At 46.6% G+C, this 17,971-nt stretch overlaps 1 pseudogene; it reads right to left on the reverse strand.

Moving 5' to 3' along the window:
• Positions 1-17,028, reverse strand: part of LOC114710533 — a 103,272-nt pseudogene extending 86,244 nt beyond the window's left edge.
• Positions 17,029-17,971: the final 943 nt, after the last annotated feature.

A 17,971-nucleotide genomic window follows, 5' to 3' on the forward strand; every position in this document is an offset into this window, starting at 1 on the left:
CCAGGGCCTACCACTGAGCTAAGTCCCCAACCCAGAAAATATGTTCTTACTGATTAATCACAGGACTTAGTAAACCAGGTATTAACTCTAAGAGCAACACTGGGAGTCTTGAAGCAGGCACCCACATGTTGTGAGCCTACACTGTCTTCTCTGTGGTGGGACCCCTCCTGTCTCACAGTGTTCTACTCTGCAAGAATGTTTCTCAAAGTCCCCCACCTCCTAGACCAGACTCTTACCCTCCAGCTATGAACCTGCACCTCTCAGACAAAGTCTAAAGAACCTTCAGAAAACCAGCAGGGAGAATGCACAGGCTTGGAGCCTTGGGCTTCCCCTCCTCCCAGGTCCACCGCCTCACCCTGCAGGACCGGGCAGCAAATGCCAAGCATTCTAGAAGTCACTTTGGGAACACACGGGGATCCTGGGGCAGGCCGGAGCTCAGACACAGGGACGGTGGCGTGGGGCTCACTCACCCTGCTCGTCCTTCACAGCCCACACCATGAGGTCCACACAGGCAGCATTGGCTTGGCAGCGCAGTTGAGGGGGCTCATCTCACTGTGGACCCTGTCTGTGTCATGTAGAATCTTCTGGAGCTCCCCTTGGCTCATGTTGAACTGCTCCAACACAAAAATCATGGATCTCTTTCACAAAGGAGGTGGGGAGGTCTGTGGGAAAGAAAGTTTGGGTGGGGGTAGTCACAGATGGAAATAGCCACACCACAACACAGGCAGCGGGGCCAACAGCTGAGGCTGCCCCTCTCAACAGAAACAAAAGGTGCCTTTGGGGCTGCTGTGTTTCTGAGAGCTGCAGGGCCGAGCATCAACAGTCCCTCACGGCGCTTCACAAGTCAGACCCAGGCTTTTGTTTTGCTTTGGGTTGGTTATTCTGATTCTGTTTTGGGGATCAGTCCAGGTGCTTATTCCTGTAGGCAAGTGCTCTACACTGACCTATACTCTAAGCTCACCGTACTGTCTTTTAAGCAGACAAAACTAGGACTCGGATATATGAAATACCAATAAAGGATGTATCATCAATGAGTTAGTTCACTTGAAAGATTAGAGACTTTCCAAATTTCATCCGTGGGCCTGAAAATTCCAGAACTACAGTGGTAGGCAGAGGTCAGACCAGTAACAGATAGCCAAGGCAAGAGGACTCTAGGATGTTAGGCGGGTTCGCCATCCCTAATGTATTCCTGAGGGAACACAAACCTTTGATGCTATGGTCCACATAAAAACTGTTTCTCAGGAACCCTCTTAATTAGATTAGGAATAGTTAAGTAAATTATAGTGTATCTATATCTTAGAAATCTATATAGTCACCAAAACATATTCAAGAGGAACATTTAATGTTATGAAGAAACAGAATGGAAAAAGACATGAGAAATTGGGAGGAAACGCTAAAGCTTTTATTTTCTACAGTGTCTAAACATGATGTGTGTGTGTGTATGTCCTACACGCACAGGACAGTGGTGCAGTGCGCAGAAGACATTAGGACACGGACCGTCCTTTAGCCATCATTCACACTATCAGCACAGGGATGGATTTTTAAAATTTCCTTATTTCCACTAAAGTTCAGTCATGCGATCATGCTGCTCACATGTGATCTTTTACTCTTGGAGATAGAGGGATCTTGCTATTGTCTCAACTGGTCTCAAACTCTCGGCTCAGCCCACCTTCGAGGAGCTAGACTAAACCCATAAGCTACATCTGCTTTTATGTGTGATTTCTAAGTTGGCACCAAGAGAAAGCAAGTACCAGACTGTGACAAAGGCCCGGACCCACCCTGTACTCACACCCACACCCACCAACACCCTTACCTTTCATGTGGTGCAGAGTGTCTCGAAGCACCTTGAACATGGTCAGGTACAGGCATCACTGAAGGTTGTGTAGTAGAGGTCAGCACTGGGATTGGCCTGCAGAGGAAACAGGCACATGGCCACAGGCAGAGACTCCCTGAACTGCTGCAATCTCAACTGAGCATCCACTTACTGTAACTCATGGCAGATATCTTTTATCATCTGCACTACAAGGCAAAAGTAGATGTGAGTCCATGCCCTGCCCTGATGTCTACCAGGCAGGAGTTATACAGTCCACAGAAACAACAACAAAACCACTAACACTTCACTGTCTTTGGTCTGACACAGAATAAAGGAGGTGGAAGATCATGGAAGTGGCCACCAGACCAGAGAACCCAACCTTACCCATCATTCTGAAGGAAGGCACTATAGCCAGACTGAGCCTACATTTTATAATTAAAATTAATTTGAATTACCCCCTCTCCGCCAGACAGGGTTTCTCTATGTAGTCCTGGAACTCACTTTGTAGACTAGACTGACCTCATACTCAGAGATCTGACAGCCTCTGCCTCCCAAGTGCTGGGATTAAAGGCGGCACCACTACCACCTGGCTTGAACTATTCTTTACCAATCTAATATAAATGTAGTACTTGGGAAAAAAAACCTCAAGACAAGGTCTTAGTGAGTTAAAATGCAGTCCTCAGTGTCTGGATATCAGCAACTAAGAGAGGATGAGGAAGCAGGAGCAGGGGTGTGGAGGGCATGCTAGGTTAGGCTGCTCAGTGGCAAGAGTCCTATGGAGAACACCAGAATGATGTGGAGGGGTGGGCGTCACAGAGCATTCAGGAGGGCACTGACAGGCGCTTGTAACCATGACCACCCCCTTACCAGTCCTCGTGACATTCTGTGTAGAAATGAGATGGCAGAGTAAGAGCAAGCTCAAGTCTGATCAAGAGAGTTCAGAGTTGAGATCAACTAAGGGTTTTCAGGTCACCCATGCCACACATCAACAGTCCAGCCACAACACTCACTAGCCACATACCCCAAGTTCTCAGGGCCTACAAGCTACAGTTTGTTATTGTTTATGTCTGAGGTCAGCATTTAAACTCTTTTTTGGGGGAGGCGGTTGAAATAGGGTCTCATTGTGTAGCCTGCTTTCTTGAAACTCACTCTGTAGCGCAGACTGGCTGCGATTAAAGATGTGTACCACTCGGCCCAGCCATTTAAAACTTTTTTGTGTGTTTGTTGGCACAAAACTATTTCTTCAAGTGGATATTTATTCTAAAGTCCAATATTGTTAACAAACAAAACTACCCTGGTTCATTCACAGGAAAAGGGCCCCAGGACTCCACCTTAAAGCCCAAGGGGCTGAAGAGATACGCCCATGTTCAGAGCACTTGCTGCTCTTCTAGAAGATCTGGGTCCAATTCCCAGCACCTTCATGCAAATCATAACTGTCTGTAATTCCAGTTCAGAGGATCCAATGCCTTCTCCTGGCTTCCATGGGCACCAGGCATGCATGTTTCACACAGACATACATGCAGGTGAAACACTCATACACATTAAAAAAAAAAAAAAAAGGATAAGCCCTAAGGGGATCTCCAGAAAGTCACAACTCTTCCTTAGGATCCATACTGACTTCATTATAGGTAGTATGTAGACCAAACAAGTTTCTAGATCAGTCATTCTCAACCTGTGGTCACAACCTCTTTGGGACTTGCATATCAGACATTTACATTCTAATTCATAACAGTAGCAAAATTACAGTATGAAGTAGCAATGAAATAATTTTATGGTTGGGGTCATCACAAAATGAGGAACTGTATTAAAGGGTCACTTCCGAAAACCACTGTCTAGATTTTAGACTGTCCAAGGCCAGTTTTCAGTCTCAGCTTTCCAGCATGCCCTCAGTCATTTATGACCATAGACTGATAAAAGAAACCAGGGCTGGAGAGATGGCTAAGGGTTAAGAGCACTGACTGCTCTTCCAGAAGACCCAGGTTTCAATTCCCAGCACCACATGGCAGCTCACAACTGTCTGTAACTTCAATTTTAAGGGGAGCTTAAAATTTTGGTCTCTGTGGACACTGAACAAACTGGTATACAGACATATACGTAAGCAAAACATCCATACATATAAAAAATAAAATTAAACCTCAACAAGAAAGAAAGAAAGAAAGAAAGAAAGAAGGAAAGAAAAGAAAGAAAGAAAGAAAGAAGAAAGAAAGAAAGAAAAGAAAGAAAGAAAGAAAGGGAAGAAAAAGAAAAAGAAGGAAGAAAAGACAGAAACTGAGAGGCCTCTGAGACCACAAACTCAACCCACAGTGAGTCACAGGAAGGACACCACTTGCAAAAGGTGAAGATCTGTAGCCAAGTACCAGACTGCAACTCGGAATTATGACAACGTGTCCCTTAGTCGGGACCAAGCAAGAGCAAACTACACGCACCACAAACGCTATCGTCAAAGTTTGCTGATGGCAAACGCAGAGCAAACCTTGGCTCCAAATACATTTTTTAAAAGTCCCTCAGATACACAGCACATACGCTTAAAATCCAGGGCTTGCATGTCCCTGTAAGTACACCTTGCAGCTTTGGAAGCAAGAAAGGAGCAAGAAAAGGACCCAGTCTGACCCAAGCTCCCTGAGTGTGTGGCACGGGCACACTCGTTAACCTTCCTTAACCTTCCAGGTGTGAAGCGGAGACACTGCCCACCAGCCAGAGCACCATGTGTGCGAGGAGCCAGGGTGGGCGGGCAGCGGAGGGTGCCGGGAGCCAGGTGGGCGGGCAGCGGGAGGGGTGCGGAGGCCAGGGTGGGCGGGCAGCGGGAGGGTGCCGAGGAGCCAGGTGGCGGGCAGCGGAGGGCGAGAGCCAGGGTGGGGCAGCGGGAGGGGAGGAGGAGCAGGGGTGCCGAGCGGGAGCGAGGAGCCAGGGTGGCGGCAGCGGGAGTGCCGAGACGGGGCTGAAATAAGCCGAGCACCGCAAGCCTTCACGCCACCCTCCTACACAGCTGTGCGCGTCAGGCTAACTCCACGGTGACGCCCTCAGGAGGTACGTACTTCCATCACGCTGGCTACAACTGCGTCCAAGGACTTGAGGACAGGCTCCTCAACAATCTTCTTCACCTGTTGGAGAGACACAAATCACATGCGGGCAGCTTACAGAGAGGGACGGGAGTGCTAGCTTCTTCCACCTGATGACGAATGCGATGACAGACAACACCCCTGAGAAGGCTGAGGCGGAGCTCAGCAGTAAGGGACACACTTAGCATACCCAAGAGGCGGGGTCAATCCTCAAAATTGTTAAAAAGAAAAAAGCCAGGGACCGGAGAGTTGGTTCAGTGGTTAAGAGCATTTGTTGCTCTTGTAGAGGATCCAGGATTGGTTCCCAAAACCACATGGGACTCACAACTCCGTAAGTCTAGCTTGAGGGGATCTGATGTCATCTTTGACTTCACGGGCACCATACATGCACATGATGCACATATATATGCAGGCGAAACATTTACATGCATAAAATAAAGTAAGTAACTTTAAACATTTAAAAGAAAAATGGAAAGAACTAATAAATTTGTAGTGACAAATGTAATGGAAAGTAGCTCAACAATATATCAACTGAACAACGATCAAGCCGTATGCAGAAAACGCCCTTACTATTCTAGCATCACTTGAGACCTTCCTTATCCTGAATATGAATGACAATAAAAGTAAAGGCAGTGACTGACCAACTCCCTCAGAGTTGCCAATGTTAGATTTCCTTTCTTTCCTTTTGTGTGTGTGTGTGTGTTGTGTGTGTGTGTGTGTGTGTGTGCGCTGCGCGCGCGCGCGCGGTTTTTCAGACAAGGTTTCTCTGTTAGTTTTGGTGCCTTTCCTAGATCTCACCCTGTAGACCAGGCTGGCCTCAAACTCAAGAGATAAGCCTGCTCTGCCTCCCGAGTGCTGGGAATAAAGACGTGCGCTGCCGCCGCCAGTCAGCGGCCAATGTTAGATTTTTGTTTTCAAGATGTCAGAGTGTTCAAACTACTCAGTTACCAAGCACATCTAAGAGGAAGATTCCTGCAATAAAACCGTCTCCTGACATCAGGAACTTTAGACACTGATGGCTTCCTAGTGGTCCTGGGACAGTAGCTCACTGGTTCTTCTCTGTAGCTAAGCTTGAGCACACATCATACGTCCTCTTCATTAGCTGGGACCACATTTGTGTACCATCACCAAGTTTTCTCTCTCTCTCTTTTTTGGGGGGTTGATTTTTTTGTTTTCTCTTGGAGATAGGGTTTTACTATGTAGCCCTGGCTGCCTCAAACTCACAGAAATTCTTCTACATCTACCTCCCTAGTGCTGAGATTAAAGGTATGCACCACCACATCCTACTTTATTTGAATTTTTGTTTTTGAGACAGGGTCTCTCTCACTCTAAGGACCCAGTTGGCCTTGAACTCACTAACACTCTTCTAAAGATCCACCTATTTCAGCATGTAAACAACGGCACCAAAGCCTTCTGTGACATATCACCGTCAGAGGCTACCCAAAAAACTCATATTCGAAACTCAGGTTTTATATTAACACAACAACTCTTCGAGTAAATCAAATATAAAGGAAAAGCACTGTTTTTAGTGGATTCTGAGGCTTAGACTGGCCTGTGCCTGCCCTCCATCTGCATATTCTTGGCAGACTGGACAATGGTCTCTTCTGAATGGACATGTAGAGTGCCTCTCCCACATACTCAGGCACTACAGAATGTGTCCTGAGTGAATGTGTTCAAAAGCCAAAGCAACCATCATCCGTAGATTCCAGCTGAGGTCACGGCAAACCCGCACCCAGCTTGGAGCAGGGCGCTCATCTCCCCAAGGAAGGGCTAGGCACGTAGAGACTGGGAAGACCGAGGTGGGGAGGGCAGGGAGCCTCACTGGCATTGGGTAAGGCTTTCCAGGTGTGGCGGGTTGGGGAGGGGCGCCCATACTCCTGTAAGGAGGCCCCAACCCCCTACCTAGGCTCTATAGGGACCCAGTAATTTCACTGGAGGAATTCTGCCTCGGTTCCTCCTTGGGACCCGGGAGGAACTCACATCCCCTTAGGGAAGGAATTGTCTCTCCTCTCTGTAATTGTCAGTTTTTTAGTCTATTGTACCTGGAAATAATGGTACAGGCTGAATACCCTATGCCAAAAATCTGAAATCCCAAATGTTCCCAAATCCAAACTATTTTTACATCAGTATGTTTGCCCAAGTGGAAAAATCCACATCTGACAAAATCATTCAAGACACTGCATAAATGCCAGCACATAGCAGGCCTGTGGTCCCAGACACTCAGAAGGCCAAGTAGGAGGAGCTTCTGAGCTCAGAAGTTTTGAGTTTGGCCTGGGCAACAGAGCAAGACAGTTTCAAATAAAATAACTTTCTCTGTGTGTAAGGTGCATAGATATGAAGAACAAACGAGGACTGGACAGATGCTCAGAGGTTAAGAGCACTGGAATGCTCTTCCAGAGATCCTGAGTTCAATTCCAGCACCCATGTGGTGGCTTACAACCATCTATAGTTGATATCTGCACCCTCTTCTGGCATAAAGTATACATGCAGATACAGCACTCAAGCACAAATAGATCTAAAAAAAGAACAAATGAACTTCATGTTTAGATTTGGGTTTCATTCTAGGATATCTCATGTGTGCATAGGAAAAAATTAAAATCTGTAAATGACCCCAAATCCTAACTATTCAGTAACTTTTTTGGTACCAATGATTCTGGAGAGAGATAGTCAACATAATATCCTAAGCTTTCCTGTTAAAAACAAAACAAGCAGCCACGGCGGTGGTGTGCGCACGCTTTAATCCAGCACTCGGGAGGCAGAGCCAGGCGGATCTCTGTGAGTTCGAGCCAGCCTGGCTACCAAGTGATTCCAGGAAAGGCGCAAAGCTACACAGAGAAACCCCTGTCTCGAAAAACCAAAAAAAAAAAAAAAAAAAAACAGCAGACAGTGGTGGGTGAAACACGTCTTTAATCCAGCACTTGGGAGCAGAGCAGGCAGATCTCTGAGTTCCAGCCAGCCTGTCTACAGATGAGTTCCAGGACAGCCAGGGCTACACAGAGAAACCTGTCTTGAAAAACCAAAATAAATATGCTGTGGATATTGCTCTATATAAATAAAACACTGATAGCCAATGACCAGGCAGGACGTAGGTTGCAGGCAGGAAGTAGGTGGACAAGGAGAAAGAGAATTCTGGGAAGCGAAGCTGAGGGAGAGACACTGCAGCCACTGCCAGGACAAGCAGCATGTGAAGCGCTGGTAAGCCACCAGCCATGTGGCAAGTATAGATTTAATAAAAATGGGTTAATTTAAGATAAAAGAACAGTTAGCAAGAAGCCTGCCATGGCATACAGTTTATAAGTGATATAAGCGTCTGAGTGATTATTTTTATAAGTGGATTGTGGGACTGCGGGGCTTGCGGAACCTGGAGAGAAGCCCTCCAGCTACATAAAATAAACAAACAAACAAAAATGAGAGCTTCTGGCGGCCTAGTGGCACAAATCTGCAACCCCAGCACTTGGGAGGCTGAAACGGGAAGAACTGATGAAGTTCAAGGCCTGCCTGGGTAAAAATTAAAAGTGTGTGTTTTCTGTTTTTGTTTTAAGCTAGGATATAGATCACTGACAGAGAGGCCTGCGAATTCAACCCCAGTACCATGTGAGCCAGGCACAGTGATGCAGGCCATCTCAGCACTCGGAGGCAGAGCAGAGGACCGGGAGGCCAGCCAGAGCTCAACAGCTCTCAAAACCAACAGCAGCCTTCTGCTGCTGCTCATCCCACCAGAGCCTGCTTACCAAGTTCAAGAGTTCCCGAAGCATTTCCAGTGGAATACCGAACTCCTTATAGGCGACGCCATTGAAGAGGGGGAGACAGAAAAGCTGAACTGATGGTGGAGAAGTAGTACTCGGGCTCCAGAGCAGTCCCATCAGGCAGGCAGGAGGCTGCCAGGAGAGAACGAAGTAAAATAAAAGACATGACCTAGGTCAGCCCATAACCCACACAGCTGCACGTCTCTGTTGATACTACAATTCCTTTTACCCCAGGCTTCTCCGAGTCAGCCGCCCAAGTGTTGAAATTCCAGGAGTGTGCCCACAGCTCTCCTTTTTTTTAAGGGAGGAGGCTTATTCTGGCTCATATATTTGAGGTACATTGCAGTGAGGAAAGTGTGGCAGTGGAAGTTATGGGGAGAAGAAAGCTTGGACGCTGCTTGATCACATCTGGGTGAATCAGGATGCAAGAGCCCTCCCTTTTATTTTTAAAGATTTGGAGAGAGAGAGAGAGAGAAGAGAAGAGAGAGAGAGAGAGAGAAGAGAGAGAGAGAGAGAATACACGTGTGTACGCGCACGCGCACGCACACACAGGAGCCCATGGAGCCATAAGAGAGCACCTGCCCCTTAGAGCTGGAGTTACAGGTGTTGTGAACCACCCAATCAGGATGATGAGAACTTAACTGAGCTCTCTCTTTCTTCTACTTTTTTCAGATCAGGATGTGAGCTCTAAGCTACTATTCCAGCATAATGGCTGCCTGCCTGCTGCCATCTTCCTGACATGATGGTCATGAACTCACCTCTGAAACTGTAAGCAAGCCCTCATCAAATGCTTTCTTTTTTCTTTTTAAAACTTTTTAAAGATTTTTTTTTTTTTATTTTATGTGTATGGTTGTTTTGCAAGCATGCACATATGTGCACCACATGTGTGCCTGCTGGATCCCCTGAAACTGGGATTACAAATGGCCGGTGAGCTACCGTGCGGGTGCTGGGAGGTGAACACAGATTCTCTGCAAGAGCAACAAGTGCTCTTACCTGCTGAGCCCCCTCGCCAGCCCCAAATGCTTTCTTGTGTAAGTTGCTTGGTCATGTATCTCTTTACAACGACAGTGTAAAGAACAGTGACCATGACAGATGTTAACTTTACACCTCTCTGAAAAAGTCACATAAGAATAAATATGGACCCCAAAGCAAATGATGGATCAAAAGTCATTGCCTTTCTTTATTTTTATTATTTCAACTATGTGTATGTGTGTGGCAGTGGGGGGGGGTAGATGCACATTGAATGCAAATGCCAGAGGTCCCGGGTGTCAGATACCCTGGAGCTAGAGTTACCAGCAGTGGTGAGCAACCTAATGTGAGTGCTAGGAATTGAACTTCAGGTCCTTGGAAAGAGCAGTATGTGCTCTCAACCCCTGAGCCATTTCTCCAGCCCTAGAAAATCATTATTAGAACATTTTATCAGAAAACTATCATTAGAAAATAAGTAAGTTCTAATATTGTCATATTTAAATAATGACAGACAGCCCAGAGTGTGGCTTATATATTTATCATTCTAGCTATTTGGGAGGGTGAGACAGAGGAATTGCAAGTTCCAGGCCAGCATGGTCATGTGCCTATAAGACCACACCTCTTGATAAACAACAGGGCCTGGGAAGCAGCTCAGTGGCAGAGCAGGAAGGCTCCATCCCCAACACCACAAAGTAAGTCACGGCAGACAGTGCCAGTCTATGAAGAACCTGCAGCCTGTGGGACTTCTCCAGGACGAGAGGGTTAGAGGGTTAGATAAATCTAGTGCTCCAACCCTAGTGGTTCACTGCTAGCTCTAAGGAGATGCCAACCAACCACAGAAGGGAATTTGAACCTTGAACTGAGAAGCTAGAGAGCTAACCTAAGAACCCGTGACAAATGAGGAAGAGGAGGAGAGAACAGTGGTTTAAAGAGGGAAGGGGAGAGGCTGTGATCTGGAGGCAGACACCGTCAGAGAAGAGAAAAGGACTCCTGAACGAGCTGGCGTTATGATGGTCAGACACAGCAAAAGCTCAAGGACAGCGGGACACCAAGGACCCCAGGACCCCAAACTGGGATGACATTATTTACAGAGCTGGGGGTGGTGACACATGCCGGGATTTGTTTATTTGTTGTTGTTCTGAGAGAAGGCACACTTTGCAGTCCCGGCTAGACTTGAGTCAGTCCTTCTGCTCTGATTCCTGAGCACTGGGACTGCAGTTCAGTTCCCCAGATCCACGTAAACAAACAACAAAGCAGATGCAGTGGCGCACATCTGTAACCCAGCATTCCTACACAAAACACAACTCCCAGCACACACACTCTGTCTGCTCTCGCTCCCGTCTCTCTCACACACACAAATTAAAAAAGAAATTCACATCACTCAAAAATGGAGGGGCTGCAGAATGGAGCTCCTGGTTTCCTAACCTATCTGATTTAATCTGATTAACGTTTCTCAAGAGCCAGACAGAGATAACCGTCCTTGATTGTGCGTATATGTCTGGCTAGCCAGCTTGTTTCTGCCTCCAGTACCACTGGGATTGCAGGGACACTGATGTGGCTCTGGGAGTCTCAACTCTGGTCCTCACACTCACACTCAAGCCTGCTGAGTCATCTCTCCAGCTGAGGAAATGTAGTTTTAATGTGTCCAATATTCAGGACAGTCACATGAATCAAAATCAGTAAATTATGGAAAGCATTTAGCAAGCAGCAAAGCTTCAAAGAAAATAGTATTACTACATTCTTATTTTTTTGTTTACTGTGTTTTGAGATAGACGCTGGCTATGTAGTCCAGGCTGGCCCCACATATGATCTTTCTTTAGTCTCTGAAGTTAAGGATTTGCAGGCCTGGTCCTGTCACCATAACAAACTACTGCATTTTTTTTTTTTTTTTTTTTGGTTTTTTGAGACAGGGTTTCTCTGCGTAGCTTTGCGCCTTTCCTGGAGCTCACTTTGGTAGCCCATGCTGACCTCGAACTCACAGAGATCCGCCTGGCTCTGCCTCCGAGTGCTGGGATTAAAGGCGTGCGCCACCACCGCCCGGCAAAACTACTGCATTTTAAACATCTCTATATTTAATGGCCTTTTAAAAGATAGGTCTTCTACTAGAAAACCCATGCTTTTACAAGTTAAAATCCACAGGGTAGCATTTGGGAGTCTGTGACTTATTTTTTGTAGTTTTTTCTCTAGAGATATTTAAAACTAAACTCAAACCAATTTCTGGGCTAGAGAGATGTTTCTGCAGTTAGGAGTGCACTTGCAGAGAGTCTGCATTTAAGTCCTGCAGAATGGTCAGACAGCTAGCTCATCATGCCTGTGACTCCGGCTGCAGGGATCTGATGCCCTCTTCTGGACTTCACAGGTATCTGCACATACATACACGTAATTAAAATGTTAGAAATAAATAAGACTCTGGCTGAGAACGTAGCAAGATGTAGAAGCACTTGCCCATCTAGCACAAGTCATGGTTTTATCTGGGTCGTGCGCACGCCTTTAATCCCAGCACTGAGAGCAGAGGCAGCGATCTCTGGAGTTCAAGACCAGTATGGGACCTGCCCCCACGTGAGGAGTGAGGATAAGATATTTAGATAGAATATAGGGAGAGAGACAGATAGAAACACGGATAGCTCGGAGGCCTGGATCCTAATCCACCGCTCTTTCTGTCTCTTCTAAGGGGCTTTTAAAGAATGCCAAGGGTGCAGCAAAAGACCTCCCCATAGCATAGCCAAGTGCAGACCCTTCCAAACACCCTGGTCAATCCATCCCCTTATGCAGCCCTGCTGTAAGCAAGCTCACATCTCACTAGGAAACCTCTGTGGCCTCCATAGACTAGCCTCGCCTACAATCAAATTCCAGGACAGCCAGGGCTACACAGAGAAACCCTGTCTTAAAAAACCAAAACCGGCCGGGCGGTGGTGGCGCACGCCTTTAATCCCAGCACTCGGGAGGCAGAGCCAGGCGGATCTCTGTGTGAGGAGGCAGCCTAGGCTACCAAGTGAGCTCCAGGAAAGGCACAAAACTACGCAGAGAAACCCTGTCTCGAAAACCAAAAAAAAAAAAAAAAAAAAAAAAAACCAAAACCAACAAATCAAAGTCCTGGGTTTCATTTGTAGTATGTGGGAGTGTGTGAGGAATGGGGGGAAGAGTGTGGTGTTTTGAATGAGAAGGGCCCCCACAGATTCACATATTTGAGTGTTTGGCTCCCAATTGGTAGAACTGTTTAGAAAGGATTAGGATATGCAGCCTTGTTGAAGGTGGTTGTGTTACTGGGAATGGGATTTGAGGTTTCAAAGTCCATGCCAAGATCGGCGCGTGTGGCACACGCCTTTACCCCAGCACTCGGGAGGCAGAGCCAGGCGGATCTCTTGTGAGTTTGAGGCCAGCCTGTCTACAGAAAGAGATCCAGACAGCACCAAAACTACACAGAGAAACCTGTCTCGAAAACCAAAAAGCCATACCAGGCCCATTTTTACTCCCCCCCACCCCATCACCCCTCCCCACTCCCCGCCCTGCTTCTTGGCCTCTGGATCAAAATGTAAGCTCTTAACTACTGCTCCAGTGCCATGTCTGCCACACTTCCTGACATGATCATCATAGACTAACCTTTCTGACACCACAAGAAAGCCCCAGTTAACTGCTTTTTCTATACCTTGGTCTCACGGCCAACAGAACAGTAACACACACCACACACACACACACACACACACACACACACAGAGAGAGAGAGAGAGAGAGAGAGAGAAGAGAGAGAGAGAGAAGAGAGAGAGAGAGAGAAAGAGAGGATAGGTATGGAGAAATTACAATGAAAACAGAAATAAAAGCTCACCACTCTAAATGCCAGTCCAGCATTCTCAGCGTCACAGAAATCACTGTGAAGCTGTTCCGATACTAGACTCACACTTATGGTACGGAGGGGAACCTACCTTCAAAGTAGTGAAAGGCAGATCCTCCAGGAGAGCTGGGAGGGGCATGCCACGCTCTGGGCTAACCTGAAAGCCATAAGATAAGATCAAAAGAGGCTCCAGAGAACCAATCCCTCATCTCAGAGGGTCTCTGCCAACCTGCTGTCCACACCTGAGTCCAGCTTACCTCCTCGCTGAGTCTGCTGCTATAGCAGCACTTTTGCTGTATATTGTAACACCAGTAACTATATAGTTTGTATTTGTCTACTAAGCTGAATCTGCCTCCCACTTTGTTTTGGGGACAAAGTCTTGCTACCTAGCAATAGCCAGACTGGAACCTGCCATGCAGACCAGGTTGGCCTCTGCTTCCTGAGTGCTGGGGTAACAGGTGTTGCAGCCCACACCCAGATTGAGCTGAATTTTCTTAATATTTTTGTTATCTTTTTTCCACGAGTCACACATACATACATACATACATGCACACATCCATGTATGGAGGTCTCTGAGGAGAATGGTGTTAGCTACAGAACAGCAGGTCTTATGTGTATGAACTTACACCTCACTCCTCAAAATGATATACTACTTTCTTAAAAAATGAAATAGCAGCTGGCGGGTGGTGGCGCACGCCTTTAATCCCAGCAATTGGAGGCAGAGGCCAGCCTGGTCTACAGAATGAGTTCCAGGACAGCCAGGCTACAGAGAAACCCTATCTTGAAAAATGAAGAAAAAAAAAAAGCATCTTGCTATGTAGCCCAGTCTAGCCTCAAACTCATGATCTCTGCTTCAGCTTGATGAGTATTGGGACTGCAGGTATGTGCTACCAAGCCTAGTACAATCACACACTTCCTCATTTTCAAAAGATAACACTTTTTAACATGTTCATTCATTATTTCCATGTGTGGCTGAGTGTCCCGTCTGACTTGACCTGCACCGTATGTGCAGAGGAGCTCCTGGAATCCAAAGAGGAGATCAGATCCCAGGAATTGGGAGTTACAGGGCTGTGAGCTGCCGACACAGGGTCAGAAACTGAGCCCAGGTCTTATGTACCAACAGTGAGCACTCTTAACCGCTGAGCCCCAGTTACGCATTTTTTGCTGGTGTGTGTGTGTGTATGTGTGTGTGTGTGTGTGTATGTGTGTGTATGTGTATGTGTGTGTATGTGTGTGTATGTGTGTGTATGTGTGTGTGTATGTGTGTGTGTGTATATGTGTGTGTGTATGTGTGTGTGTATGTATATGTGTGTGTATATGTGTGTGTGTGTGTGTGTATGTGTGTGTATGTGCATTTTCATACAAGTGCACTTGTGTGTATGTGGAGGTTGGAAGACAACTTTGGGGGGGGTTATCTGCTGGAAAGACATCCATTTTCTTTGAGACAAGGTCTTTCATTGGCCTAAAGCTAGCCAGCCAGCACAGGGATCCCGATCCCATGCTAGGATTACAAGCATACTCCACAAACACTCAGCTTTTTTTTTGAGTTCTGGGGACTGAACTCAGGTTCTACAGAGCAAGCACTCTACAAACCAGCCATCATCCTAGTCCTCAATTACATACCATTTTTTAACTTAAATTTTTATTCCATTTTTTATGTATGTAGGTATTTTGTCTGCATGTATGTCCGTCTGTACCACATATGTGCCTAGTGTCCCCAGAGGCTGGAAGAGGATGTAAAATCCCCGGGAACTGGAGTTAAAGAGTTAAAGATGGTTGTGAGCTACAATGTGGGTGCTGGAGCCCCTCAATTACATACTTCTTATAGGCACCGACTATCTCAGAGTAAAGTCTGGGTGGTGATGGAGCTCAGTTGGTAGAGTACTGGCCTACCATGTAGGAAGCCCCGAGTTCAATTCTCTGGTGGCTGTTCTCGGTTGTCAACTTGACGACACAAGGAATTAACTACAACCCAAGAGCTGGGTTATCTAGAAGGGTTTTTTTTTTTTTTTTTCCTCAAGACAGGGTTTCTCTGTATAGCTCTGGCTGTCCTAGAACTCACTCTGTAGGCCAGGCTGGCCTCAAACTCAGAGATCTGCCTGCCTCTGCCTCCCGAGTGCTGGATTAAAGGCGTGCGCCACCACCGCCCGGCGGAAAGACCCATTTTTAATCCAGATCTTTTTAGGTGGAAGATCCACCTTTAATCTGAGCCACACCTTCTGGTGGCAGCCTATATGAAGGACACGGAAAAAGGAAGCGTGCTCTCTTTGCCTGCTTGCTCTCACTCTTGCTGGCAAGGCCATTCCTTCTTGGCACTAGGGCCTACTTCTTCAGGGTCTGGTGGATCCTGAAGCCCAGCTGAGACATTCAGCCTCATAGATGGAAAAACTACTGGATTCTTGGACTGTATGTTGGTAAACAGCCACTGCTGGACTAGCTGGACCACAGTCTGAAAACTATTCTAATAAATCCCCCTCCTATATAAACACAGAATCATCCTATCAGTTCTGTTCCTTCAGAGAACCCTAATACAAATCCCTAGTACTGCAATATGGCGGCACATACGTAATCCTAGCACTAGGGTGATAAAAACAAGTGGATCAAGTTCAAGTCATTCTCAGCTCAAGAGCAACTTTGGGCCAGCCTGGGCTACATGTCTCCAAAACAAAACAAACAAACAAATACCCCCCCATCCCACAACTATGAGATCACTGACAATGGTAAAAAGAAGCTGCTCGGCGGCATTCTCCCACGTTCTCAGCACTTGGGAGCGGAGACAGAAATGGAGCCTGAGGCCAGCGTGGATGTTAGCAAGATCCTCTTCAAAACGACGTGTCTGCGCGTGTAAAACCCTACGTGTGCTGCTGCGTCCCTGGAGTTCCAGCACAGAGGAGGCTGAGGCAGGAGGATCAGTGCAAGATGAGCCATTCTAGTCTGCTGAGTGAGTTCCTGATCTTAAAACGGAGGCTGGGCAGTGGTGTACACACCTTTAATCCCAGCACTTGGTGGGGAGGAGGGTAGAGGCAGACAGATCTCTGTGAGTTCAAGACCAGCCTGGTCTACAGAGTCAGTTCCAGGACAGCCAGGGATACACAGAGAAACCCTGTCTTGAAAAACCAAAAAAAAAAAAAAAAAAAAACAAAAAAACAAAACAAAACAAAACAAAAAAAAACAACAAAAAACCAAACCAAACCAAACCAAACCAAACTCTTAAAAGGATCAGTCTTAAACAAGTACAGTGGCCCCCATCTGTAATCTTAGCACCTAGAGGGTGAGGAAGGTGGCCATGTGTTTTAGTTCATCTGGTCACATAGTGAGTTCTAGCAAGACCATCTCAAATACAGAAAAAAAAAGGGACAAGTTTTTCTCATTATAACAAGAGAATTCTAATGAGAACCTCAAACTACACACGGTGTTTCTTTGCATGAACACTTACTAAAGTTCTCCTCCCTGAGTGCTCCCCTGGGCCCAGGCTGACCTGAGAGATGCTGGACACACTGCTGGTTTTCCTCTTCAGTGTGCCCTCCTGACACACAGTCAGCAGATTGCTGGGGAGGATGGAGCGGAAGTCATTAAAGGACCGCCTTCGACACCTTCTAGCTCCTCCGGATTCTCAGGGAATGAGGAGGGCTTGGGAAAGAGCTTTGAGAGGAGAGACTCCTCGGAAGTGCTGTAACGTCCGAAGGATCTGGAGATTCCGATCAGGCATGGGATTGCATACTTGCAAAGTATTCTAGAGGAGCAAGTGGGAGTTATAACACAAAAGAGAGTTACTTAAGACAGCCACACTGAAACGACTGTACCACTGGCTAACACTCTACAACCCACTCCTGATAACTGTGAAGGCTGAGAACAAGCCGCAGTTACAGGGTTAACTGCAGTTACAGGGTTAACTGGTGACGTTTCCAATCTCATTACCAGTTATGTCAGACTGTATCTCTATCACATTTGCTTTCCTTGGGAGTCTTGATCTATTCCTGGCACATCCCAATCAGTAACATAGTTGAGTCATGCTTATGTACTGTGACCACCTCAGATCACACTGATGGCCCTGTTTACACTATGGGAAAAGTGACCTATAGAGAGAAGTCAACTAAACTACCCCCATACTATACTGGGCAAAACAGAGACTCCGAAGAGTGAAGTTACTTGTCAACGACACCTGGCATTTGTATACACAGCTATCTATGCTCATGGTCCCATGGGCCTCTCAGGATACAAGCACACAAATGTAACCTAATAGAAAAGTTTCTACTCATCAGGTAGATACAAAGTACAAACAAACAAAACAAAGAAACAGAAAACAAAGGATAAAGGGAAGGGAAAGGAGAAACAGAAAACAGCTTTGAGGGCCAACCAGATGACTCAGTGGGCAAAAGCCCTACCCTTGCAACCCGAGGAGCCGAGTTTGACTCCTGGATCCATCCCATGGTGGAGGGGAGAACCGACTCCCACAAGTTAGTTTTCCTTTGACCACATATATGCACTCCTTTGAGCCTGAGTACACACACACACACACACACACACACACACACACACACACACACCCACCCCA

The sequence above is a fragment of the Peromyscus leucopus genome, unplaced genomic scaffold (assembly GCF_004664715.2).
Source record: "Peromyscus leucopus breed LL Stock unplaced genomic scaffold, UCI_PerLeu_2.1 scaffold_841, whole genome shotgun sequence".
Classification (NCBI taxonomy): Eukaryota; Metazoa; Chordata; class Mammalia; order Rodentia; family Cricetidae; genus Peromyscus; species Peromyscus leucopus.